The sequence below is a fragment of the Phyllobates terribilis genome, unplaced genomic scaffold (genome assembly GCF_046119375.1).
Source record: "Phyllobates terribilis strain yellow unplaced genomic scaffold, ASM4611937v1 Scaffold_3__8_contigs__length_932513732, whole genome shotgun sequence".
NCBI lineage: Eukaryota > Metazoa > Chordata > Amphibia > Anura > Dendrobatidae > Phyllobates > Phyllobates terribilis.
This window is the reverse complement of record NW_027362763.1, coordinates 834,819,938-834,847,262: the sequence shown is the minus strand read 5'-3', so window position 1 is coordinate 834,847,262 and position 27,325 is coordinate 834,819,938. Positions and strand designations below refer to the sequence as shown.

The 27,325-nt window shown below is 43.7% G+C and overlaps 1 long non-coding RNA gene across 4 annotated transcripts in view; it reads left to right on the top strand.

The window, feature by feature from the left end:
• The window catches only part of LOC141258355 (uncharacterized), a 30,341-nt gene extending 17,485 nt beyond the window's left edge, over positions 1 to 12,856 (top strand). For 3 of the 4 annotated variants that reach the window (XR_012318299.1, XR_012318297.1, XR_012318296.1), the window contains 2 exons: positions 9,752 to 9,887; positions 12,433 to 12,856. This is a non-coding gene — a long non-coding RNA (uncharacterized lncRNA). Of the gene's footprint in view, positions 1 to 6,352; positions 6,431 to 9,751; positions 9,888 to 12,432 lie in introns of all 4 variants that reach the window. The other variant, XR_012318298.1, reaches the window with a different exon arrangement.
• The last annotated feature ends 14,469 nt before the right edge of the window (positions 12,857 to 27,325 follow it).

Below are 27,325 nucleotides of genomic sequence, written 5' to 3'. Positions count from 1 at the left end.
CGGCAGGTCCTTTAGTCTACCGCGAGCTGCCGGCAAGCCGAGACAAGGACACCGGGGGCCATCAGAAGGTAAGTATAATATTTATTTTTTATTTTTTACCATTCTTTCGGTCACACTATATAAATCCATGCCAGTTGCATGGATTTATATAGTGTGACCGAGTTGTCAAGCACTTTCCAAGTGATGCTAAAATCGCTTGGAAAGCGCTTGACAACCCGCATGCGGAAATGCATGTGAAGAACGCTTCACTTCCGCTTGTCCCTGGCGGGAAAAACGCATGTAAAATCCGCATGTGTTTTTTCTGCCAGGGAGATGCAGAAATGCTCAGGAAAAATGCGGATCATTTCTGCATGGTGGGCACATAGCCTTACAGTGACTCAATTTTTGATGTTTCATCTACTCTAAGTAAAGTTTGCATTATCTATAATATAATGCTGCCTCTGTCCGAAGCCTTTATAGACTGCGCATTGAGCCGTTACAGGTAACAGGAGTGTATGGCGCCGGAGATCGCGGTATGCGTAGACACTGAACGCATACCGCGATCTCCGGCGCCATACTTACAAACTTATCTGACCAGGAGGAGTGTTGCCGCGGCGCCTCTGTTCTGGCCAGAGACCGGGGCAGGAGCTTGGCGTCGGAATCGGCGCATGTGCATAGCGCGCTGTCTGGTGCCATTTTACCGAAGACACATTTGCAGTGTGTCTTCAGCAAAATGGCGCCGCACAACGCGGTATGGGCACGCGCGTACTCTGGCACCACACTCTTCCCCCCGCCTCCGGCAGAACGGGAAGCAGCTCTGGAGCACAGGGACGAAAGGTGAGTATAAGTGTTTATTTTTTTTTGTGTGTGCAGCGTGATAGGGATGAGGGGGTACCATGCCTACCAGGATGAGGGATGGGGTACCATGCATACCAGGATGGGGGTGAGGGGGTACCATGCATACCAGGATGAGGGATGGGATACCATGCATACCAGGATAGGGATGAGGGGGTACCATGCATACCAGGATGAGGGGCCATGCATACCAGGATAGGGATGAGGGGGCACCATGCATACCAGGATACGGATGAAGGGTACCATACATACCAGGATAGGGATGAGAGGGTACCATACATACCAGGATACGAATGAGGGGGAACCATGCATACCAGGATAGGAATGAGGTGTGCCTTACATACCAGAATAGGGATGAAGGGGTACCATGCATACCAGGATAGAGATGAGGGGTACCATACATACCAGGATTGGGGATGAGGGGTGCCATGCATACCAGGATTGGGGATGAGGGGTGCCATGCATACCAGGATTGGAGATGAGGGGTGCCATGTATACCAGGATTGGAATGAAGGGTACCATACATACCAGGATTGGGGATAAGGGGTGCCATGCATACCAGGATTGGGGATGAGGGGGTACCATGCATACCAGGATAGGGATGAGGGGTACCATGCATACCAGGATTGGGATGAGGGGGTACCATGCATACCAGGATAGGGATGAAGGGGTACCATGCATACCATGATAGGGATGAGGGTCCATGCATAGCAGGATATGGATGAGGGGCCATGCATACCAGGATGCGGATGAGGGGGTACCATACATACCAAGATAGGCATGAGGGTACCATGCATACCAGAATGAGGGGTACCATACATGCCAAGATAGGGATGAGGGATGGGGTACCATGCATACCAGGATGAGGGATGGGGTACCATGCATAGCAGGATAGAGATGAGGGGTACCATACATACCAGGATTGGGGATGAGGGGTGCCATGCATACCAGGATTGGGGATGAGGGGTGCCATGCATACCAGGATTGAGGATGAGGGGTGCCATGCATACCAGGATTGGAATGAAGGGTACCATACATACCAGGATTGGGGATAAGGGGTGCCATGCATACCAGGATTGGGGATGAGCGGCGCCATACATACCAGGATGAGGGATGGGGTGCCATGGATACCAGGATTGGGGGATGAGGGGTGCCATGCATTCCAGGATGGTGATGAGGGGTACCATGCATACCAGCATAAGGCTGAGGGGGCCATACATACCAGGATTGGGGATGAGGGAGCCATGCATACCAGGATGGATATGAGGGGTGTCATGCATACCAGATTTGGGATGATGGGTGCCATGCATACCAAGATGAGCAATGGGGTGCCATGCATACCAGGATTGGGGGTGAGGGAGCCATGTATACCAGGATTGGAGATGAGGGGTGCCAAGCATACCAGGATTAGGGATGAGGGATGTCATGCATACCAGGATTGGGGATAAGGGGTGCCATACATACCAGGATTAGGGATGAGGGAGCCATGCATACCAGGATTGGGGTTTTGGGGGACCATGCATACCAGGATGAGGGATGGGGTGCCATTCACGCCAGGATTGGGGATGAGGGGGCCATGCATACCAGGATTGGGGATGAGGGGAGCCAAGCATACCAGGATTAGGGATGAGGGGTGCCAAGCATACCAGGATTGGGGATGAGCGGTGCCATACATACCAGGATTGGGGATAAGGGGGTACCATGCATACCAGGATAGGGATGATGGGGTACCATGCATACCAGGATAGGGATGAGGGGATACCATGCATACCAGGATAGGAATGAAGGGTACCATCCATACCAGGATAGGGATGAGAGGGTACCATACATACCAGGATACAGATGAGGGGGAACCATGCATACCAGGATATGAATGAGGGGCCATGCATTCCAGGATAGGAATGAGGGGTGCTATACATACCAGAATAGGGATGAGGGGGTACCATGCATACCAGGATAGGGATGAGGGGGACCATACATACCAGGATTGGGGATTAGGGGTACCATGCATACCAGGATTGGGGATGAGGGGTGCCATGCATACCAGGATTGGGGATGAGGGGTGCCATGCATACCAGGATTGGGGATGAGGGGTGCCATGCATACCAGGATTGAGATGAGGGGTACCATACATACCAGGATGAGGGATGGGGTGCCATGGATACCAGGAATGGGAGATGAGGGGTGCCATGCATTCCAGGATGGGGATGAGGAGTACCATGCATACCAGCATATGGCTGAGGGGGCCATACATACCAGCATTGGGGATGAGGGAGTCATGCATACCAGGATTGATATGAGGGATGCCATGCATACCAGATTTGGGATGAGGGGTGCCATGCATACCAGGATTGGGGATGAGGGGGCCATGCATACCAGGATTAGGGATGGGGTGCCATGCATACCAGGATTGGAGATGAGGTGTGCCAAGCATACCAGGATTGGGCATGAGGGGTGCCATGCATACCAGAATTGTGGATGAGGGGTGCCATGCATACCAGGATTGAGGATGAGGGGTGCCAAGCATACCAGGATTGGGGATTGGGGATGAGGGGTGCCATACATACCAGCATTGGGGATGAGTGAGCCATGCATACCAGGATTGATATGAGGGGTACCATGCATACCAGATTTGGGATGAGGGGTGCCATGCATACCAGGATTGGGATTTTGGGGGGCCATGCATACCAGGGTTAGGGATGGGGTGCCATGCATACCATGATTGGGAATGAGGGGGGCATGCATACCAGGATTGGGGATGAGGGGTGCCAAGCATACCAGGATTGGGGATGAGGGGTGCCATGCATACCAGAATTGGGGATAAGGGGTGCCATGCATACCAGGATTGGGGATGAGGGGGTGCCATGCATACCAGGATTGGGGATGGGGTACCATGCATACCAGGATGGGGGTGAGGGGGTACCATGCATACCAGGATTGGGATGAGGGGGTACCATGCATACCAGGATAGGGATGAAGGGGTACCATGCATACCATGATAGGGATGAGGGTCCATGCATAGCAGGATATGGATGAGGGGCCATGCATACCAGGATACGGATGAGGGGGTACCATACATACCAAGATAGGCATGAGGGTACCATTCATACCAGAATGAGGGGTACCATACATGCCAAGATAGGGATGAGGGATGGGGTACCATGCATACCAGGATGAGGGATAGGGTGCCATGCATACCAGGATGAGGGGTATCATACATACTAAGATAGGGATGAGGTACCATGCATATCAGGATAGGGATGAGGGATACCATGCATAATAGGATGAGGGATGGGGTGCCATGCATACCAGGATGAGGGGTACCATACATACCAAGATAGGGATGAGGGATGGGGTACCGTGCATACCAGGATAAGGATGAGGGGTGTCTTGCATACCAGGATGGGGTGAGAGGCCCATGCATACCAGGATAAGGCTGAGGGGGCCATACATACCAGGATTGGGGATGAGGGGTGTGATGTATACCAGAATTGGGATCAGGGGTGCCATGCATACCAGGATTGGGGATGAGAGGGCAATGTATACCAGGATGAGGGGTGGGGTGCTATGCATACCAGGATTGGGATAAGGGGTGCCATGCATTCCAGGATTGGGGATGATGGGTGCCATACATACCAGGATTGGGGATGAGGGATGCCATACATACCAGGATAGGGATGAGGGGTGCCATGCATACCAGGATAGGGATGAGGGGTGCCATGCATACCAGGATAGGATGGGGGCAGCACATAACAGGATAGAGGAACAGGATTGGGTAGCACAAATACCAGGATGGGGAGCCACAAATACCAGGATGGGGGCACAGGATAGGGGCAGCACATAACAGGATGGGGGCAGCACATAACAGGATAGGGGAACAGGATTGGGTAGCACAAATACCAGGATGGGGAGCCACAAATACCAGGATGGGGGCACAGGATAGGGGCAGCACATAACAGGGCACATAACAGGATGGGGGACATATACCAATAAAAATGCTCGCCACCCGGGTGTAGAATGGGTTCAATAGCTAGTAAAAGATGTAATCCGGCAATCTATGTTTCAAAATTTTGGCAGCACCAAATAGAAAATGTTTATATAACTATAAGTTAACTTCTTAGCGAGGTCCAGTCCATTATATACTGTAGCCAAGTCTATACTGATAATATATTTTATCAATTTATTATACTAATAAAATAAAATCGTATTATGTGTAGATATTTATGTCTATTAACTCATCTTGACAATTTCCTATTTATGATATCAATTTCTTAACATATAAATTCTGAACTAATTAAACCCAATTTCAGAAATGTGACCATTGCACTAAATGTAATTGTTCAGCGATTACCGGAAGAGGCTCCAAGTTCCAAGTGCAGCTTTTGGTCTAATTCTGATATTATAATTGGATACTGAAAACAAAAGTAAAGCCGCAATTAAACATCTTCCTGAGCGTGCAGTGAATAGTTGTAAAGTCTTGGCTAATCACTAAGCCAATTTCCAACCTATACTAAGGGATGCATTGTGTGACCATGGTAACACTACATTTTCTAAAGATGGCTACTGTCCTCATTGAGCTTGTACTAAGGGTGATTAGCTCAGGGGTACTTCATTCACTAGTATTCGCTATTAGAGATGAGTGACTATATTCTAGCGGAATTTAATTCTAGTCAAATATTACAAAAATCTGCATTTGCCAAAATGCAAATTTTTTTGTAATTCTCTTCTGTATGAATGTGCCTCTGGCCACCATTTTCATACATCCTAAAGGGCCATCAAAAGGTTCAAATAATAATACTGATACTTCCCTTACCACTCACCTGTCTGGCACCTTACCGTCACCTATCCAGTCCTCATCACATCTCCTGATTGCCACAGCGAGCGCTGAAATCTGGGGACTGTTCTGTGCGTGCAGAACCACCCCAGGCTTCATCAGAGCCGGAAAAGAGAGGCCTGGGGATTTCAGTGCTGATTTTGGCAGAACATTCCTTTGAAATCCAAAACTGAGAGTTTTGGGAGCCACCATGGGCATTTTGTGGGCATTCCTAGGTGGTCCATAGAGTGGGGATAAAATGTCCATAATTTTGCATTAACTGCTGGTGTGTGCTGCAGGCAATTTTGGATTTAGGATTAAGATCAACAATGAAAAATAAAAATGAAGAAAATCTTGCCTTTTTGTAGTTAAAGATTTGTGATAATAATTTCAATTTTCTTTTTTTTTTTGCTAAAAATACCAATACACTTTAATTTTTTAACAAAGGGGCATTGTTTGCACAGAATGTTCTCATACTTACTGATCATCAGAACAAGGGGCGGTCATACTGCATTTGCAGCTGCTTTAGCTGCTCATAGACCTGGGGATGAGGTGGGTCCTGTTACACCCCAGGTTTTTCAGACTCTGCCGTGATCATTCGACCTTCTAACTTTGTTTCCTTTTCTGAACATTGGCTAAAGGCCCACCTGCATGTCTTTATGCTATATAGTCAATTAAGTATTTGCTCTGTTTGGTCTTTCCCAGGATTCAAACTCACAACCTGTACCATAGCAGGCAGGAGCTTTATCAGGCTATATCCCAGGACATCTCTGTATGTTAGAGGTAAAAAAAAAGTCAAGATTTTGTTTCCCTACAAAATTACTAAAGAATAATAGAAAACAATTACAATAGTCACATTTTAATATACTTTTTAAAAATAAATTTCACAAACCAGTAAATGACATTTTTTTATCCCTGTAATTGTAATAACCTGTGCAATACAGTGAACAGTTTATTTATGGTGATTGTTCAGTGGTGTAAAAAAAATGTGATTGTTTTTTCTCACATTAAATCCATAAAAGGTTTAAAAAATGTAACGCTTACAAAATGACACTTAAATGAAAGAACAAACAAAAATTGTCTAAACTAACTAAACAAATGCATCACAAAAATGTTGTTATGTGTATGCAAGTGCTATTTGTGTGTGTAAATTGTATATACCCTTGTGTGCATGTTTGTACTATATATAGTGCTGGCCAAAAGTATTGGCACCCCTGCAATTCTGTCAGATAATACTCAGTTTCTTCCTGAAAATGATTGCAATCACAAATTCTTTGGTTTTATTCTCTTCATTTAATTTGCCTGCAAGGAAAAAACACAAAAGAGAATGAAGCAAAAATCAAATCATTGATCATTTCACACAAAACTCCAAAAAAGGGCCGGACAAAAGTATTGGCACCCTCAGCCTAATACTTGGTTGCACAACCTTTAGCCCAAATAACTGCAAACAACCGCTTCAGGTAACCATCAATGAGTTTCTTACAATGCTCTGCTGGAATTGTAGACCATTCTTCTTTGGCAAACTGCTCCAGGTCCCTAATATTTGAAGGGTGCCTTCTCCAAACTGCCATTTTGAGATCTCTCCACAGGTGTTCTATGGGATTCAGGTCTGGACTCATTGCTGGACACCTTAGAAGTCTCCAGTGCTTTCTCTCAAACCATTTTATAGTGCTTTTGGAAGTGTGTTTTGGGTCATTGTCCTGCTGGAAGACCCATGACCTCTGAGGGAGACCCAGCTTTCTCACACTGGGCCCTACATTATGCTGCAAAATTTGTTGGTAGTCTTCAGACTTCATAATGCCATGCACAGTCCATAATGCCAAGCAGTCCAGTGCCAGAGGCAGCAAAGCAACCCCAAAACATCAGGGAACCTCCGCCATGTTTGACTGTAGGGACCGTGTTCTTTTCTTTGAATGCCTCTTTTTTTTTCCTGTACACTCTATGTTGATGCTTTTTCCCAAAAAGCTCTACTTTTGTCTCATCTGACCAGAGAACATTCTTCCAAAACGTTTTAGGCTTTCTCAGGTAAGTTTTGGAAAACTCCAGCCTGGCTTATTTATGTCTCGGGGTAAGAAGTGGGGTCTTCCTGGGTATCCTACCATACAGTCCCTTTTCATTCAGACGTCGATGGATAGTACGGGTTGACACTGTTGTACCCTCGGACTGCAGGACAGCTTGAACTTGTTTGGATGTTAGTCAAGGTTCTTTATCCACCATCCGCACAATCTTGCGTTCAAATCTCTCGTCAATTTTTCTTTTCCGTCCACATCTAGGGAGGTTAGCCACAGTGCCATGGGCTTTAAACTTCTTGATGACACTGTGCACGGAAGACACAGGAACATTCAGGTCTTTGGAGACGGACTTGTAGTCTTGAGATTGCTCATGCTTCCTCACAATTTGGTTTCTCAAGTCCTCAGACAGTTCTTTGGTCTTCTTTCTTTTCTCCATGCTCAATGTGGTACACACAAGGACACAGGACAGAGGTTGAGTCAACTTTAATCCATGTTAACTGGCTGCAAGTGTGATTTAGTTATTGCCAACACCTGTTAGGTGCCACAGGTAAGTTACAGGTGCAGTTAATTACACGAATTAGAGAAGCATCACATGATTTTTCAAAGGGTGCCAATACTTTTGTCCACCCCCTTTTTTAGATTTGGTGTGGAATTATATCCAATTTGGCTTTAGGACAATTCTTTTTGTGTTTTTTTCATTGAAGACAAATTAAATGAAGATAATAATACCAAAGAATTTGTGATTGCAATCATTTTCAGGAAGAAACTGAGTATTATCTCACAGAATTGACAGAATTGCAGGGGTGCCAATACTTTTGGCCACCACTGTATATACCGCACCTGGGTGGATGCTGCTGGATTCACCAAGTGTGATTATTCGGAATAGAGAACAGGCCATAATATACAGTTAGGTCCAGAAATATTTGGACAGTGACCAGTTTTGGCATTTTAGCTGTTTACCAAAATATATTTAAGATACAGTGATATAATCAATATGGGCTTAAAGCGCAGACGCTCAGTTTTAATTTGAGGGTATTTGGAGTAATTGGAGTAAGGGGTTAGGAATTACAGCTCTTTAATATGTAGCTGCCTCTTTTTTTCAAAAGGTAATTGGAGAATTATCTCAAAAGCTCTTTACATTTTTAATTGAATACTGAGGAAAAAATACCAACACTTATAAAAGGGGAACCACCCACCTTGGACGTGAACATGTAGTTAACATTGTAAAAAGACTAATATTGGTACAAAAATCAAACAATATAGTTATTGAGACATAAAACATGAAAGGAAGGAAAGCAATCACTTTTAATGTCAATATTAACAATTCACAGTAAAAGAATAAATAAAACAGAGCAAATAATGACTGTTTACTTCATCAATAAAAACAATAGGTATAAGCAAATATCATACTGGTGTTCTATGTGGCTTAGCGGTACAAATCTGGGACATGGATTGCTCTATGTGTATAATCTAGGGTCTATTGGGGCATATGTACCTAGACTTTTAGGGCACCAACACCTACGGTTAGGTAGAGACATTTTATTTAGGGATTTATTAGGGCAAAACTAGAGCTATCCTTGGTATTATCTCTGGTCCGCCTTTTCCTTTTCTATCTCTGTCCCCGTATATAAATTGTACATAGGGCTGCCTTATATATCCTATCCTTTGTGTTTCATGATTGATACCACAGGTACAGTCAAACCCAGGGAAAAAGATCTGTTTTTGGAATCTAAACTGAGCACTTTTATGTCTCCCCAACTTTTCTATTTTTATATGTTTGGGTAACTTTTTAACATATAGAAAAAAAAGTTATATTTGAAGGGTTTTTTCTCTGTATTTTTGTGAGACCCTTTTCCTCCCAATACCTACTAGCAGTGTCAGACTGGGTTGTTAAAGGGCCACCAATAGCATTGATTCATGAGGCCCACTGTTCAGCCACATGCAAAAATAACCTGACCCTAGTGTGCAAATTTACTCTTCTTCTATGTAGTATTAATTTGGCTAGTTTCTTTAATGAATGAATAGATTATACCTTTTTTCTGAAAATTGTGAATCAAGTGTAATAGCACTACTTATTAGCACTCCTTCACAGGGGCCAACCGGAGGATTTTCTGGTTCTTCATTGGGCCAGTCCAAGCCTGCCTATCTGCAAGATGATTGCCAGCTGAGAGAACTGCATGGTGAGGCAAACTCCAAAGCACAAGGAAACTGAACACACAGCTGTCTAAGTTAGTAAGGCCTGATTATAATATTTTTTTTATTTCTATAGCGCCAACATATTCTGCAGCACTTTACATTTTAGAGGGGAATTGTACAGACAATAAAAGACATTACAGAATAACAATAGTCACATAAATTAACAGATACCAGGAGGAGTGAGGGCCCTGCTCGCAAGTATACAATCTATGAGGAAATAGGGGAGACAAGAAAGGTGGATGGTAACAAATGCTTGTGTTGTACGGTCAAGCATCAATGTAATAAATAGGGTAATCATATAATGTTGAATGAACCAGTCATCAACCAGTATGTGAACAAGTACAGACACAGAAGTCTATTAAGTGCATGGGGCTGTGTGAACAGATGATACGAGGCTCCTGATTTGGAAGGAAATTTTGTATGTGAAAAAAGGGATAGTTAGATAAGCATGCTGAGGCGATAGGCCAGTCTGAAAAAATGTGTTTTTAGGGCATGCTTAAAACTGTGGGTATTGGGGATTAATTGAAGAGTCCTGGGAAATGCGTTCCAAAGAATTGGTGCAGCACATGAGAAATCTTGGAGACGGGAGTGGGAGGCTCAGATTATTGAGGATGTTAACCTTAAGTCATTAGCAGAATGGAGGGCACAGGTAGGGTGGTAGACTGAGACGATGGAGGAGCTGTAGGGTGGTGCTGAAGCATGGAGCGCTTTGTGGGTGAGGGTGATGAGTTTATATTGAACTTTGTAGCGGATGGGTAACCAGTGCAATGACTGGCACAGGGTGGAGGCATCGGTGTAGTGGTTGGCAAGGAATATGATCCTGGTTGCTGCATTTAGGACCGATTGGAGAGGGGAGAGTTTAGTAAGAGGGAGACCAATTAGTCGAGAGTTGCAGTAGTCCAGACAAGAATGAATCAGATCAACAGTAAGAGTTTTTGCAGAGTCAAAGATAAGAAAAGGTCGAATTCTAGAAATGTTTTTGAGGTGTAGATGACATGAGCGGGCGAGTGATCGGGCAGTTTCAGTGGAGTGTAAAGAGCGGAAACTACATTATAGAGGGTTAAGAAGAGAATTATCTGAGAGATAGTGGATTAGATGGGATTAAACCAAGTGTTCCAGGAGTTTAGAGATGAAGGGAAGATTAGATACAGGTCTGTAGTTAGCAGTGCAGTTGTGGTTGAGGGATGGTTTTTTAAGTAATGAATGTATGCTGGAGTGTTTAAATGAGGAGGGAAAGATGAGAGAGAGAGAGGTTCAATATTTTAGTTAGGTAAGTGGTGACAGCTGGGGAAAGGGACTGAAAAAGATGTGAGGGAATAGGGTCACTGGTGTCGGTAGTAGGGCGAGAAGATGCAAGGAGCTGGGTCACTTCTTCTTCCGTGACTGGTTCCAAGACACAGAGTGAGCTAGATGCAATGGGGGAGGGAGGACTGTGCATGGTATTAGTGGTTTGGGATTAAATTTCCTGTCTGATATGGTCACCTTTTTCTTTGAAGTAATTAACCATATCGTCAGCGCTGAGGTCAGTAGTCGGGGCTTTCTCTCTTGGATGGAGGACAGAATGAAAAGTGTCAAAGAGGCATTTATGATTCTTGGAAAGTGTGGTGATAAGGGTGTTGAAATAGGTTTATTTGGAGAGGTGAAGGGCAGAGTTGTATGTTTTAAGCATAAACTTATAATGGATGAAATCTTCGGTCAGATTGGATTTTCTCCACAGACGTTCAGCCCACCTGGAGTACCACTGGAGAAAATGTGTTTACAGTGTGTGCCAGGGTTGTTGTCATCTGTGCCGAGTTGTTCTCTGTGTAGGAGGTGCAGCTTCATCCAGGGCACTCTGTAATGCAGCATTATCATGTTTCAGTGCAGACTCAGGACATGAGAGGGAGGAAATCGGGGCCAGTGATGACTGCAATTTCTTAATACGTTTCTGGGTGTTAATGGCAAGTCTATTTATATATTATATAAGTCCACAAAAAAAATCATGCCCCCAACAAGTTTGTAAAAATAAAATGAAAACCCCCTTTAAAGGGAACCGCACAGCTAATACATGGTGCCTGATCTACGGGCAGCATGTATCAGACACTGGCTGCATGATTTCAGCCAGGTATGTTTGACGTTGAAACGCTGTGTCAAACAAGGGACAAGTCGACCAAGTGACTAGTCAAAAAAGATTGGTCCCCGGTGGCTTTTCCGTACCCGCTCCCAATGATTGACATGATATGCATGCACGCAGTGAGAGACCCATCACTCCAAGGCAACAGGCGGGAAAAATCTGCCAGGATCGCCTGTTCGACTAATCTCCCACAGATTGGTCTCTGACTGGCTTTTAAAGTACGGTATGTTTTTCTTGGAAACGCTCAAACAAACATGGCTGGATGGGGCTGCATGTATCAGGTGTCAGGTTCCCGTTTAGTTTAGATTTAACTATGATATCACTTATCCTGTGAATAATATTTAGATACATTATTTCCATATGTAGGTCTTTTAGCCAGTCTGGAACACATAGGGTATATGGAGTTGCTTTTATTGTGCATTGTGATTTTACTCTTTTACATAATTGTCTACTTTTCTTTGCAGGACTTTATGAAGGCAGAAATTACAACCTCCCTAATATGCTAATTGCACCAAATGTTATAAAACTGGCAAGATATTAAATCTGTTTTTCATGGACTTGATAAGTAATCAGAGGCCTCATAGAGAAAATAGGAATGGGGTCCTCTTCCACCATAAACAAGTGCATTTAGGTACCGGAAACATTATGGACGTTAGTCTTCACTTCATTCTCAAGTCTTTTTATCAATTCCCTGGTCTCCAAGAGCTCGGCTTCTATTATGTTAATTTTCTGTCTCTCTCTCCCTAATTAAAAATTTTTTGTTCTCAAACCAGCCATACACATCAGACCCCACATAAACATGCACGCTTGGCTATGATGTGTACTTATGGCGCTCTAGCTTTAGTCAGAAACCTGTTGTAATAGCAATAAAATAAAAATTATTACTAATGACTGACTGTTCTTCATACTTTTTCGTGCCAGCTACAGGGTAACACATTTTCTATTGAATGTTTCGGATCTCATGAGCAAAAAGGCTATAATAGGCTAAACATTTAAGTGGTATAAGTCTTGTATACAATGGTTAAAGGACAGGTGATAACTTGCTGGGATCCCTGAGAAGGCATGTGAATCAACTTGCCATTTATTGTCTATAGGACTGCAGGAGATAGCGAAGTAGAGCACTGGGCTATGTCTAGTGGTCCCATAGACAATTATTAGAGTGGTGTTGTGCATGCACTGCCATAGCTTTATTATAACCGGGCACGCTAAAGCCACAGTCCAGAGATCAATCAAGGTCTCAATGATGATCACAAGTTATTATCACCTATCTTGCAGGATAATTTGCTAATTTGGGAATAAATCTAGGATATTTATTTAGTTTGTGGCATAAATATATACTTTGGACAGATAGTAGTTTTTCCAATTTTAACTGCTATACTTCAAGATGTAAGTTCCCTTACTGGATCTCTCTCGTAGGACCACATCTCCAATTCAGTTTTTTTGTTGTCAAGCTACAAGACATCCAATGAAATCAGGTAATGTCTAAGCTATGAATCGTTACTAAAAGTGATGAGCGAGCATGCTCGTTACTCGAGATTTACAAGCATGCTCGGGTGTTTTACTAGCATCTTCGGCGTGCTCGAATGTTATGTTTGAGTCACTCCATGTGCATGATCTGTGACCGTTTGACAGCTTTAATACATGTGAGGAATGCCTGTTTGTTAGGCATTCCTCACATGTATTAAAGATGTCAAACATATAATTCTGCAAATACACGGCGAGCACCCGAGCATGCTCGCCGAAAGGGTTAAAAGAACACGCTCACTCATCACTACTTACTTCTAAGTAAAGTCTTTTTATGGTGTGAGATACCTGTTTTAATCTGTAGCTAAGGGATATCTGATTTACATGACCACTTCTTTGCTGATAAGTTAATTCACATTACATGCCTAGCGAGACACTCAACTGCCCACATATGGCTTACACCTCACCAACATACTGGGGAAAACAACCTAATGTACTTACTGTACACTGAAAAGGGCATAGGTATTAGGAAAACCAGTTATAATGTCTGTGGAACTGCAGTTACTAGACAAGACCAAAACAAATAAATATATTTTTTAGTGTTCCCATTTCTTTTTGTGCCACCATGGTTGATTTATTTTCATAGAGGGGTCATATAGTAGTAAATTAGGAGTAGGAACAATAGCCACACTCTGGTAATTATGTTTTGTTCACGTGCAGAGATACACTGTAGCACTGATTCATTAAGACTGGCGTTTCATATATTCTTAATATAGGGCGTTCAGGAATAATATGTGCCTAATTCATTAAGAGGTGCACTACACTCTATGAATTCGGCACAACTTTTCAGTGGTGTTCACCTTCATGCTCCTCGCCTCTGTCTGGAGTAACCTTTCTGGTGTAAGAAAGGCCACTACTGGAAACTGGCGTGAAAATTCCAAAAGTCGCAACATTTTTGCACATTGTGCAAAAATTTTATGACTAGTTAAAGTGTTTTATGCCAGTTTTATGGCATAAACATTTTGATCTATTGGCCCCAATGTGTTTTACACACAAATAGAAAAAGACTAGTGATCATTTAAGGAGAGCAGGGTGAGAAGCCATTGAGTACTTGCTTTTTACACAAGCTATCTGAGACACAAAGTTCCCAGTCTGTTTTCTCTGAAATGCCATAGAGTTTCAGAGTGGAACATACATGGCTGCATTAACACAACCAGTGCCTAACATGACAATATGGTCTCCTTTCAGGTTCTCTCCAACCAGGGATGGACTGGGACTAACATTCAGCCCTGGCATTTGAAATCATACAGGCCCGCTTGTTCTGCACCCCCCCCCCCTCCCATTCTCCAGATTGGGATCTTTTACTAATACAACCCTGCCTTGAGGAAATAAAGACTTACTACAAGAACTATATTAATAATACTGCTATATAAAGATAATGCCACTAATAAGATTGCAATCAGTGAGATATTATATACAATTGTGCTCAAAAGTTTACATACCCCGGCAGAATTTTTCTTTTCTTGGCCTTGTTTCAGAGAATATGAATGATAGCTTTTGATCAGGGTCATTTGGATGTTTTTGGTTGTCATTAAGATTTAAAAAGAGAAAACACAGTAGTTTGACAATGGCTTCACCCAACCAATAACCATGAGTGGAGAAAAAGTTTTTTGTTATCATTCATATTCTCTGAAACAAGGCAAAGAAAGGAAAAATTCTGCCAGGGTATGTAAGCTTTTGAGCACACACACACTCATGGCTAACAATGTTGGCAGTCTTGAGATTCCAGAAAATGAAGGATTTCTCCCAGAAAATTATTGCAATTACACATGTTTTGTTGTACATATGTTTATTTCCTTTTGGGGTCATTGTCCTGCCCTGCAAACAAAGCTTTCTGACACTGGGCACTGCATTCCGACTCAAAATCCTTTGGTAATCTTCAGATTTCATGATGCCTTACACACAGTCAAGGAACCCAGTGTCAGAGGCAGCAACACAACCCCAAAACATCTTTAATCCCCCACCATATTTGACTGTAGGTACTGTGTTCTTTTTTTTGTATGCCTCATTCCGTTTTCAGTAAACAGTAGAATGATGTGCTTTACCAAAAAGCGCTATCTTTGTTTTATCTATCCACAAGACGCATTCCAAGAAAGATTTTGGCTTACTCACATACATTTTGGCAAATTGCCAGTTTCTTTTTTATGTCTCTGTGTTAGCAGTGGGGTCTTCCTGGGTCTCCTGCCATAGCGTTTCATTTCATTCAAATGTCGAAGGATAGTTGGCACTGACATTGATGCACCCTGAGCCTTCAGGACAGCTTGAATTTGTTTGGAACTTGATTGGGGCTGCTTATCCACTATCCGGACAATCCTGCGTTGCAACCTTTCATCAATTTTTCTCTGCCATCCACATCCAGGGAGATTTTCTACAGTTCCATGGGTTGCAATCTTTTTGCTTATGTGCACACTGTGGACAAAGGAACATCAAGATCTCTGGAAATGGACTTGTAACCTTGAGATTGTTGATATTGTTCAACAATTTTGGTTCTCAAGTCCTCAAACAGTTCTCTTCTCCTCTTTCTGTTCTCCATGCTTAGTGTGGCACACACATACACACAATGCAAAGACTGAGTCAACTTCTCCCACTTTTGTCTGGTTTCAGGTTTGATTTTCATATTGCCCACACCTGTTACTTGCCACAGGTGAGTTTGAACAAGCATCACATGCTTGAAACAAAGTTGTTTACCCACACTTTTGGAAAAGTGCCAACATTTTGGGGGTTTTGTGTGGAAATTATGTATAATTTCCTTTTTATTTTGTCTTTTTGTGTTGTTCCAGTACACACAAAGGAAATAAACATGTGTATAACAAAACATCTGTGACTGCACTAATATAAGTGGGAGAAATCCTTAATTTTCTGTAACAATTTCAAGGGCGCCAACACTTTTGGCTGTGTGTGTAATATACATATACACATAAGTATGCACATACACACACACTACCCACAAGAAGTTAGGAATATTTTGATTTTGGGTGAAATTTATGGAAAACATAAAAACTTCACACTACAGTGATGTTTTATCATGAAAGTAGAGCATTTAAGTAGAAGCATGCAATGGTGATTTCCTCATCTCAAACAATTTATTTAAACAAAAGCCAACAACAGTGGTAGGTAGACCCCAACATAAAATGTCAATATCTCAATAACTTGTCATGTGTCCTTGAGTATCAATTACAGCTAGATAACGATGCTTCATGCTGTTCACAAGTCGGGTTATTGTCTGCTGAGGCATGGCATTCCACTGTTCCTGAAGGGTGGCCCTCATGTCATTGAGGTTTTGGGGTACAGAGTTACCAGCCTCTACACGGTTACTCAGCTAATCCCATAGGTTTTCTATGGGATTCAGGTCTGGAGAAAGTGCAGGCCACTCCATTTGAGTTACCCCAGTCTCCAGTAGGCTTTCCCTAATGATACAACCTCGATGAGCTGGAGCATTGTCATCCATGGAGATGAAATTAGTCCCGTGTTGTTCTTGCAGAGGCACAGTGACTGGATTAATGATGATATTAAAGTAGTAGGAGCTTGTCACAAAGTGTAGGGCAGTTCTGTATTGACTAGACACACATGCCCACACTGTAACACCACCACCACCAAAGACTCGTCTGGTTACAACAGTGGCTGATGCATAGCGCTGTCCTTGACGTCTCCAACATAGTTGGCTGCCATCATTTCTACTCAGCGTGAATTGACTTTCATCAGTGAACAGCACTGAGGCCCACCCGTTCCTGTGCCTGGTGGTGTGGTCAGATATCCTTGTAAGTCATTAAGCACGTAGACCACGCTGATGTTATAGTTTTCGAATGGTCTGATGCGACACTTGGGTGCCTCTCACCTCACTTAAATGTGCCTGGAGTTGTGTAGCATTCACCATCCAGTTCCGAAGGGCATTTTTCACAATGAAGCAATGATCAGTGTGGGAAGTGGCCAAAGGACGTCCACTGCTCTGCCTTCCTGTGACTCTTCCAGTCTCTCCTTTTCTCTGTTGCACCCTGCTGATGACACTGTGACATTCTAAGCTCAGTGGCCACTTCTGTTTGAGAACATCCTGCTTGAAGTCTCGCAATGGCGAGGTACTGTTCATCAATTGTTAGGTGTTGTATTGGACTCTTGATGTCAAAATGTGAACAGCATGGTATGGAGGACAGTTTAAATAGCAATTCTAATTGAACCCGGAAATGTATTGGCTGATTCATGGATCAAACACCTGTCGTGAATTTTGCCATTAAGCTTCTTGTTAGAGCACAGCAAGTTGTGCAAAATGTACTGAAACATTCAATAGTTGAACTATGTGCATTCAAAAGTTTAGAGAAGGTCACATTAAATTCACCTGAAAAGATGCATTTTAGGATCATCCTGAAATTTCACCCGAATGCCAAATATCCCTAACTTTTTGTGAGTGGTATAGGAAAAAGATTTTGCCTGGGGAGGGAAAAGATTTTGCCCTGGGTTGTTTAATGAAAACAAGTTATTACCTCTCCTAATTGACAGGAGATAACTCATTGATTGGTTGATAGGGGCATATGTAGAAATCATGGGGGCCCCATTAATGCCCACACTCACACAGTATGATATCCCCACAGTGAACCCTTTCCCCACATGTGCATTATGATGCCCCCAACACAGTATAATACCCCCACAGCATGATGCCCCTACAGTGCCCATTATCCCATAGTATTATGGCCCTCCCACAAGTACTGACATTTAAAAACAAACACTATATATGTGACAGGTAGAGGCTGGACAGGTGATTTACAATCATCCAGCAAGTAGAGGGGTTAACGAATTGCAGTAAAGTGGGAATGGTCAGCCCTGCCCCAGTAAGACTGGAAAAAGTTAATGTGTGTACCGTAGGGTCTGCAGGAAGGATGCAAGTCTGGAACCTGGGTTAATGGAGGTGCTGAGCCACTCTGGCTGTGACTGCCATCTAGTTGGAAGCAATCTGTTATGCAAAATTTAGGAAAATAGTGAAGGCCACGACTAAGGGCTGGATTCAACCTTCTGTCCCCCCCCCCCACCTCACTGCAAAGAAGGTATATTGATGCTCAGTGTACAAACACTGTGTGTGAAGAGAACTGATTTGTGAAGAGATTTTCATAACGTTTACTGGAAATTGTGTCATAGCTGTGTGTGCCTGGAGGTTGATATATCTCATGACTGTGGAAGCTATGAGTAATGGTCGCCCTGAGTAAGATTCCCCCAGCGTTGCAAAGAATTCATGTTTCTTTGTACTGCCTTTATGTACCTATTGGCGTGTATGCAACTTATACCTATCCTCGTTATCATAGCCTGCTGATCGTATCTGTGCAGTGTAAGGACCACGCACAGCAGGCGCGATCGAGTAACGTCATCTTGCTTGCAGAGTCTCACACTCACACACAGGGGCTGGCTGAATGATGGATCAAAGATAGTGATGAGAAAACGTGCGCCCCCCAACTCAGTACTCACATTACGGTGCTCGACAAGCTCGGCGAGTATTTCCAGGTTGCTTGAGAGGGAGCTCGGGTCCCCTCCCTGCATGTTTGGCGCTCTTTAGAGCACCAATCAACATGTAGGGATTGTCTGCCACACACTGTAATGCTGCAGCCATGTTGGTTGTGGCATTACAGTGATTGGTTGGCCGCACAGCGTCATCAGGTCTATATCAGACCTGGCGCCGCCATGCTTGTCACAGTCACTCCGGAATCAGACAGTGTAGGGAGAGCTGCTCCTGAGCTAGAGAGAGATTTTCTTGTTTCTAGTTAGTGTAGGTATGCCAGACTATATTAGAGACACATATCCATCTCATCTAACAGTCCTTCTGAGGACTAATCCATCTGCAGAGACATCAGTGCTAGGCAGGCAGGCAGGGTATATAGCAGACTGCAGTGCACATATCAAGAGGGTCCATTCCAGTTCTGTCTGCTGGTGTTTTTACAGATATTTGTAGAAATAGGCCCAGGTATCAGGGGCCAGGAATATTTTTTTTTTATCTTAATCCTGACTATTTGCTTAAAAAGCAATCCAGAGCACACCGTTTATCTGAAGCATTTGCTTGTTGGCACTGCAGAATACAGCCAGGTCCTTTCCATATTACAGCGCTAAAAATCCAGCTATTTAAAACTGTGGTTTGTCCGTCACACGGATCACATATAATTGCCCTGAAAATATTGCCATTTCTGGCCTCGATTGAAATTTTGTTGCAGTGTGTCAGTGAACTTATTGACATGAGGTCTGCACTGTTAAAAATAGTTACCTACAGGCCAGCTATTTAAAACTATGGTTTGTCCATCACACGGATCATATATAATTGAGCTGAAAATATTGCCATTTCTTGCCTCCATTTAAATTTTGTTGCAGTGTGTCAGTGAAGTTATTGACACGAGGTTGGTGCTGTTAAAAATAGTTACCTACAGGCCAGCTATTTAAAACTGTGGTTTGGCCGTCACATGGATCACATATAAGTTTGCTCCAAATTCAGCCATTTGTAGTTAGGGTGGAAGATATTTTCCTCCATTTAAAATGGGCAAGGCACGTGGCAAGGGACGGGGAACTGGACGTGATGGTGATGGTGCATGCAGAGGCCGAGGCCGTGGGCAAGCTGAAATTGTGCCACAACAAACACCAACATCTTCTCACTCGACCTTCCTGTCCCAATTAATAGGGGACCACAGAACACCACTATTGAACACAGAGCAGTGTGAAAAGGTTGGTTGGATAGCAGATAACGCTTCCGGTCACTTAGCCACCATCACCACCCTGTCTTCCACACGGTCAAGTCTCAGTAGCCGTGAGTCTGGACTGCATATTCCTCACTCTGATCCTTCTTCCTCCCACAATGCCGAGTGCCCAGAGACAACTGATCCCTCACTTGGACACTCCGAAGAGCTGTTCCCTTTTCCATTTATAGATTCGGGCCTCTCGCCTGGTCCACTTGAAGCGGGGCAAGAGGAGATCGTATGTAGTGATGCCCAAATATTTGAGCAGCCACGGTCACATGAAGTGCGACGGTGGGAAAGTGGCACAAGAGGTGGACAATGATGAGAAACAATTGCCAGAAAGTCAGGAGGAGGACCAGGGTTCGGAAGTGGAAGACGAGGTGGTGGATGATATAGTAACTGACCCAACCTGGCAGGAGGACATGCCGAGCAAGAACAGCAGCACTCAGAGGAAGGGAGGCAGAGCACCCCAACAAGCAGGAAGAAGAAGTGTGGAGGCCACAGACAGAAGGCGGGCAACCGTTCACCGTAACACCATAACGACGGAAGTTGTTTCTCAGTCTGGTTGTTTTTTAAAGACTCTGCCGATAACCCCAAAAAGGCACTACCTGCCAGGCCAGCTTCAGCAGGGGTAGCAAAACTACCAGCCTGACCCCCACCAGCATGATCAGGCACATGGCAGCAAAGCACCTGACTTTGTGAGCCGAACCCCAGGGTCCAGGAATAGTGTCTGTGGGTGACACCACTGCTTCTTCTCCTGCCCTGCCCCTGTCGTTGCACATTCTTCATCAGCAAGCACGTCCTTGTCCCAGTGCAGCGTTCAGTTGTCCATACCCCAGTCCTTGGAAAGCAAGCGCAAGACGGAACCTTTCTGCAACCTGATGGTGGCAGCCATCCCTCGGTACTCGGTCCCCAGACGCCACTATTTCTCCTGGTGTGCCATCGCCGCATTACACAAGCACGTGTCCCACAACATTTGCCATGCCCTCAACAATGCAGTTACAGGGAAAGTCCACCTAAACACGGACACGTGGACAAGTGCTTGTGGGCAGGGACGGTACATCTCGCTGACGGCACACTGGGTTAACATAGTGGAAGTCAGGACCCAGTCGGACCTTGGGAAGGAACACATCCTCCCGACGCTGAGGATTGCGAGCCCTAGGTCAATCGGGGTTGCCCCCCAAGTCTACAGCTCCTGCACCTCATCCTCCTAAGCCTCCTCCTCCTGTTCAGCCCCCATCTCCGAATTGAGCACATCAGTCGCAAGCTGGAAGCACTACAGCTCTGCCTTGGCCAAGCGGCAACAGGCTGTGCTGAAGCTAATATGCTTAGGTGACAAACTGCACAATGCTGAAGAGTTGTGGACAACTCTGAAAGAGCAGGCAGATCTGTGGCTGACACCGCTGAACCTACAGCCAGGCATGGATGTGTGTGACAATGGCCGGAACCTGGTGGCGGCTCAGAGGGAGGCGAGCTTACACATGTACCATGCCTGGCCCATGTGCTTAACCTCGTGGTTCAGCGGTTTCTCAAAAGCTACCCGGAGATGCCGGATCTGCTTGTCAAAGTACGCTGCCTGTGTGCCCATTTTAGAAAGTCAGCAATAGCTTCCGCCACCCTAGCCGTGCTTCAGCAGTGTTTGCAGATTCCGGCTTACCGACTGGTGTGTGATGTCCCCACGCATTGGAACTCCACGCACAGCCCCCTAATGACAATTTGTTTCAGTGAACAAGATGGTAAAGACAGATCCAGTGTGAACAGAAGATGCGTAGGTGGAGGGGACTAAAGAAGTGTGAAGCCACTATAGAGTTCAGTGAGCAGTTCTGTCCACAAACGACACCGGGAACATCTAATCGGTGGGGTGTTGGATGTTGCACCCCCACGATTGTCATTAAGGGGCAGCGCTGCTGTCAGTCACTCTGTTTCTATCACCGCCCCCAAATGATGATCTATTTAAGAATACCCAGTGAATGCTGGGAGGCTCAAAAGAATCATCATCAGAAGTTAACCCCTTTCTGACGTGGAGCGTAATAGTACGCCCCACATCAGATCCCCCCTCAGCGCCGGAGCCCGCACCTTTCCGTGAACATGTCAGACATTGATGACCTATCCTTATGATAGGTCATCAATGTTGAAGTAGTGGACAACATCTTTAACTGATAAGTTTTTACATGGATTCTCTTTTTGGATTCTCCGGAGTATCATTTACTCCTTACTGATACCCCAGTGGACAGCATTTAGAGAGATAGAGATTCCCTTAAATGATTCCAATATTTCCCCTCTCAACACCCCCCACTTTTTGTATCTTTTCTTCTTTTCTTGTTTCTTTGCTAAATTTACATGTCTTACAATGTCTCAAGATATGGAACATACCTTTTCATTCTCCCTTTCTGCTACTTTAGCTCGTTGAGTTGAGATCTTGGATTCAAACTGAATTATACAGTTATATGAAAAAGTTTGGGCACCCCTATTAATCTTAAGCTTAATGTTTTTTAAAAATTGGTGTTTTTGCAACAGCTATTTCAGTTTGATATATGTAATAACTGTTGGACACAGTAATGTTTCTGCCTTGAAATGAGGTTTATTGTACTAACAGAAAATGTGCAATCTGCATTCAAACAAAATTTGACAGGTGCATAAGTATGGGCACCTCACCAGAAAAGTGACATTAATATTTAGTAGATCCTCCTTTTGCAAAAATAACAGCCTCTAGTCGCTTCCTGTAGCTTTTAATGAGTTCCTGGATCCTGGATGAAGGTATTTTTGACCATTCCTCTTTACAAAACAATTCCAGTTCAGTTAAGTTTGATGGTCGCCGAGCATGGACAGCCCTCTTCAAATGATCCCACAGATGTTCAATGATATTCAGGTCTGGGGACTGGGATGGTCATTCCAGAACATTGTAATTGTTCCTCTGCATGAATGCCTGAGTAGATTTGGAGCAGTGTTTTGGATCATTGTCTTGCTGAAAGATCCATCCCCTACGTAACTGCAACTTTATCACTGATTCTTGAACATTATTGTCAAGAATCTGCTGATACTGAGTGGAATCCATGCGTCCCTCAACTTTAACAAGGTTCCCGGTGCCGGCATTGGCCACACAGCCCCAAAGCATGATGGAACCTCCACCAAATTTTACTGTGGGTAGCAAGTGTTTTTCTTGGAGTGCTCTGTTTTTTTGCAGCCATGCATAACACCTTTTTGTATGACCAAACAACTCAATCTTGGTTTCATCAGTCCACAGGACCTTCTTCCAAATAGAAATTGGCTTCTCCAAATGTGCTTTTGCATACCTCTGCTGACTCTGTTTGTGGCGTGCTTGCAGAAACGGCTTCTTTCGCATCACTCTCCCATACACCTTCTCCTTGTGCAAAGTGCGTTGTATAGTTGACCAATGCACAGTGACACCATCTGCAGCAAGTTGATGCTGCAGCTCTCTGGAGGTGGTCTGACGATTGTCCTTGACTGATCTCACCATTCTTCTTCTCTGCCTTTCTGATGTTTTTCTTGGCCTGCCACTTCTGGCCTTAACAAGAACTGTCCCTGTGTTCTTCCATTTAGAATCATAGAATCATAGAATGGTAGAGTTGGAAGGGACCTCCTGGGTCATCTGGTCCAACCCCCTGCTCAAAGCAGGATTCACTAGATCATCTCAGACAGATGTCTGTCCAGCCTCTGTTTGAAGACGTCCATTGAAGGGGAACTCACCACCTCTCGTGGCAGCCTGTTCCACTCATTAATCACCCTAACTGTCAAAAAGTTTTTTCTAATATCTAATCTGTGTCTCCTCCCATTTAGTTTCATCCCATTGCTTCTAGTCTTTCCTTGTGCAAATGAGAATAAAGATGATCCTTCTACAATGTGACAGCCCTTGACATATTTGTAGACAGCTATTAAGTCTCCTCTCAGTCTTCTTTTTTGCAAGCTAAACATTCCCAAATCCTGCAACCATTCCTCATAGGACATGGTTTGCAGACCAGTCACCATTCTGGTCGCTCTTCTCTGAACTTGCTCCAGTTTGTCTATGTCTTTTTTAAAATGTGGTGCCCAAAACTGTACACAGTATTCCAGATGAGGTCTGACCAAAGAGGAGTAAAGACCGATAATGACTTCACGTGATCTAGACTGTATGCTTCTGTTAATACATCCCAGAATTGTATTTGCCTTTTTTGCTGCTGCATCACACTGTTGACTCATGTTCAGTCTATGATCTATTAGTATACCTAAGTCTTTTTCACATGTACTGTTGCTTAGCTCTATTCCTCCCATTCTGTATATGCTTTTTTCATTTTTATTGCCCAGATGTAGTACTTTGCATTTTTCCCTGTTAAAAACCATTCTGTTGGTTGCTGCCCACTGCTCCAGTTTATTTAGGTCTTTTTGAATCCTCTCTCTCTCTTCTCTAGTATTAGCTATCCCTCCTAGCTTTGTGTCATCAGCAAATTTAATCAGTTTACCCTCAATTCCTTCATCTAAATCATTGATAAAGATGTTGAACAATACAGGTCCCAGGACGGAGCCCTGTGGTACCCCACTTGAGACATTTATCCAGCTGGATGTGAAGCCATTTACAACCACCCTTTGAGTCCGATCACTAAGCCAGTTATGAATCCACCTAACAGTTGCCTGGTCCATTGCATACTTGGTCATTTTTTCAATAAGGATGGTGTGAGATACTTTGTCAAATGCTTTGCTGAAGTCAAGATATACTATATCTACAGCATTTCCCTGATCCACCCAGTCAGTGATTCTGTCATATAAGGAAATTAAGTTAGTCTGACATGACTTGTTAGTTACAAACCCATGCTGACTCTGGTTAATCACTTCATTCTTATCCATGTACTTACATACATGTTGTTTAATAATTTGTTCAAAGATCTTTCCTGGTATAGAAGTCAGACTCACCGGCCTATAGTTCCCTGGGTCCACCTTCTTCCCCTTTTTGAAGATAGGAACAACATTTGCACTTCTCCAGTCTTCTGGGACTTCTCCTGTTCTCCAAGAATTTTCAAAGATTATGGAGAGTGGTTCTAAAATTTCTTCTACGATCTCCTTCAGTACTCTGGGGTGTAACTCATCTGGACCTGGAGACTTGAACTCATTTATGTTAGCTAAATATTCCCTCACAATCTTTCTGTTTACAGATAACTTGGATTCCTCTATTCCTTTAAAAGGACAGTGAAGATCAGTTGATGTTACATTTTCTTTCTGAGAGAAAACAGATGCAAAATAGGAATTAAAAAGTTCGGCCTTCTCAACATCCTCTCTTACCATTTCTCCATTTTCATCCTGTAAAAATCCTATAGCATCTTTGACTTTTCTTTTACTTTTGACATACCCCCAAAATCCTTTTTTATTGCTTTTGACATCTCTTGCAAGCCTTAATTCATTGTCAGCTTTAGCTAACCTGATACGTGCCCTGCATGATCTGCAGACTGCATTATAATCTTCTTTAGATATGCCTCCCTCTTTCCATTTAATAAACATTTCTTTCTTTCTTTTTAACATGTGTTTAAGTTCTGTGTTCATCCATCCTGGTTTCCTTAAATGCTTCCCATTCTTCCTACTTTTCGGGATTGTTAACGATTGTGCTTTGAGAATCTCATTTTTAAAAATTTCCCATCCTTCCTGGACATTTTTGTCCTTAAGGACATCCAGCCATTGGATCCCTCCTATTCTCTTTCTGAGTCTCTTAAAATCTGCCTTTCTAAAATCTAACCTTGAAGTTTGAGTCTTCACATGTCTTCCTCCTCTAGTTATCCAAAATTCTATAATAGCATGATAGCTGCCTCCTAGGGTCCCAACCACCTTTACCTCCTCAACCATTTCCTCCCTGTTTATAAGGATTAGATCCAAAGTAGCAGATCCCCTTGTTTTCTCCCCTACCTTTTGGAAGATAAAGTTGTCAGCAAGAGAGGATAAGAATTTGCTTGACCTGTTAGTTTTACTTGAGAGAGATTCCCAACAAATGTCTGGATAGTTGAAATCTCCCATGACCACTACGTCATATTTTTTGAAGAACTTGGTCATTTGATACATAAAGAGTTCATCCATATCTTCAGCTTGCCCAGGTGGCCTGTAGTAAACGCCTACAATGGTGTCCTTTCCGTTGTTCTCTCCTTGTATTCTTACCCAAACAGTTTCCACAGAACTCCCAGTCACTGAAGCTTCAATCTCTGTGCAGATATACGCTTTTCTAACATACAATGCAACACCTCCTCCTCGTTTATCAAGTCTGTTTCTTGCAAATAAGTTGTATCCTTTTAGCCTTTTATTCCAATCATGTGTATCGTCCCACCAAGTTTCAGTGATTCCAATGACATCATATTCCTTTTCCTGCATTAGTAGTTCCAATTCTCCTTGTTTGTTGCCCATGCTTTGTGCATTTGTATAAAAACATTTTAGTTTGTGATTGGTTTCTCTTCCTCCCATATTTTTATTATTTAAATTGTTTTGTCTTTGTTCTTCCTTTCCACTTCCAGTAGCAGAGATCTCAATAGTATTTGTCAGCTGTATGGCTTTTTCTGGCCTTTTGCTTCCCTTCCCACATTGTTCTAGTTTAAAGCTCTTCTGATGAGTGTAGCAAGGCGACTTCCAAATACATGTTTTCCAGTCTTCGTTAGGTGCACCCCATCTCTAGCAAGTAGTCCATCGTATAGGTAATTCATTCCGTGATCCAGAAATCCAAATCCTTGTTGACGGCACCATCGACGTAGCCAGTTGTTCACCTGTAGAATCTTATTCCACCTCATTGTTCCATGGCCATCCACTGGGAGGATGGATGAGAAGACCACCTGCGCTCCCAATTCTTTCACTTTCTTGCCTAAGTCTTCAAAGTCACTGCAGATGGTTTCCAGGTCCTTTCTTGCGGTGTCATTTGTCCCCACATGTATTAGCAGGAATGGGTAGTGATCTGTAGGTCTGAAGAGCCTTGATATCCTGTCAGACACATCTTTAATTTTTGCTCCTGGAAGACAGCACATTTCTCTTGAGGTTATGTCTGGTCTGCAGATAGCGGCCTCTGTTCCTCTTAACAGGGAATCCCCCATGACCACCACTCTCCGTTTTTTCTTCACAACATTCTTCTTTCTCCATCCAGGAGGATTCTGAGGGCTTACAAGGTTATTCATTGCTG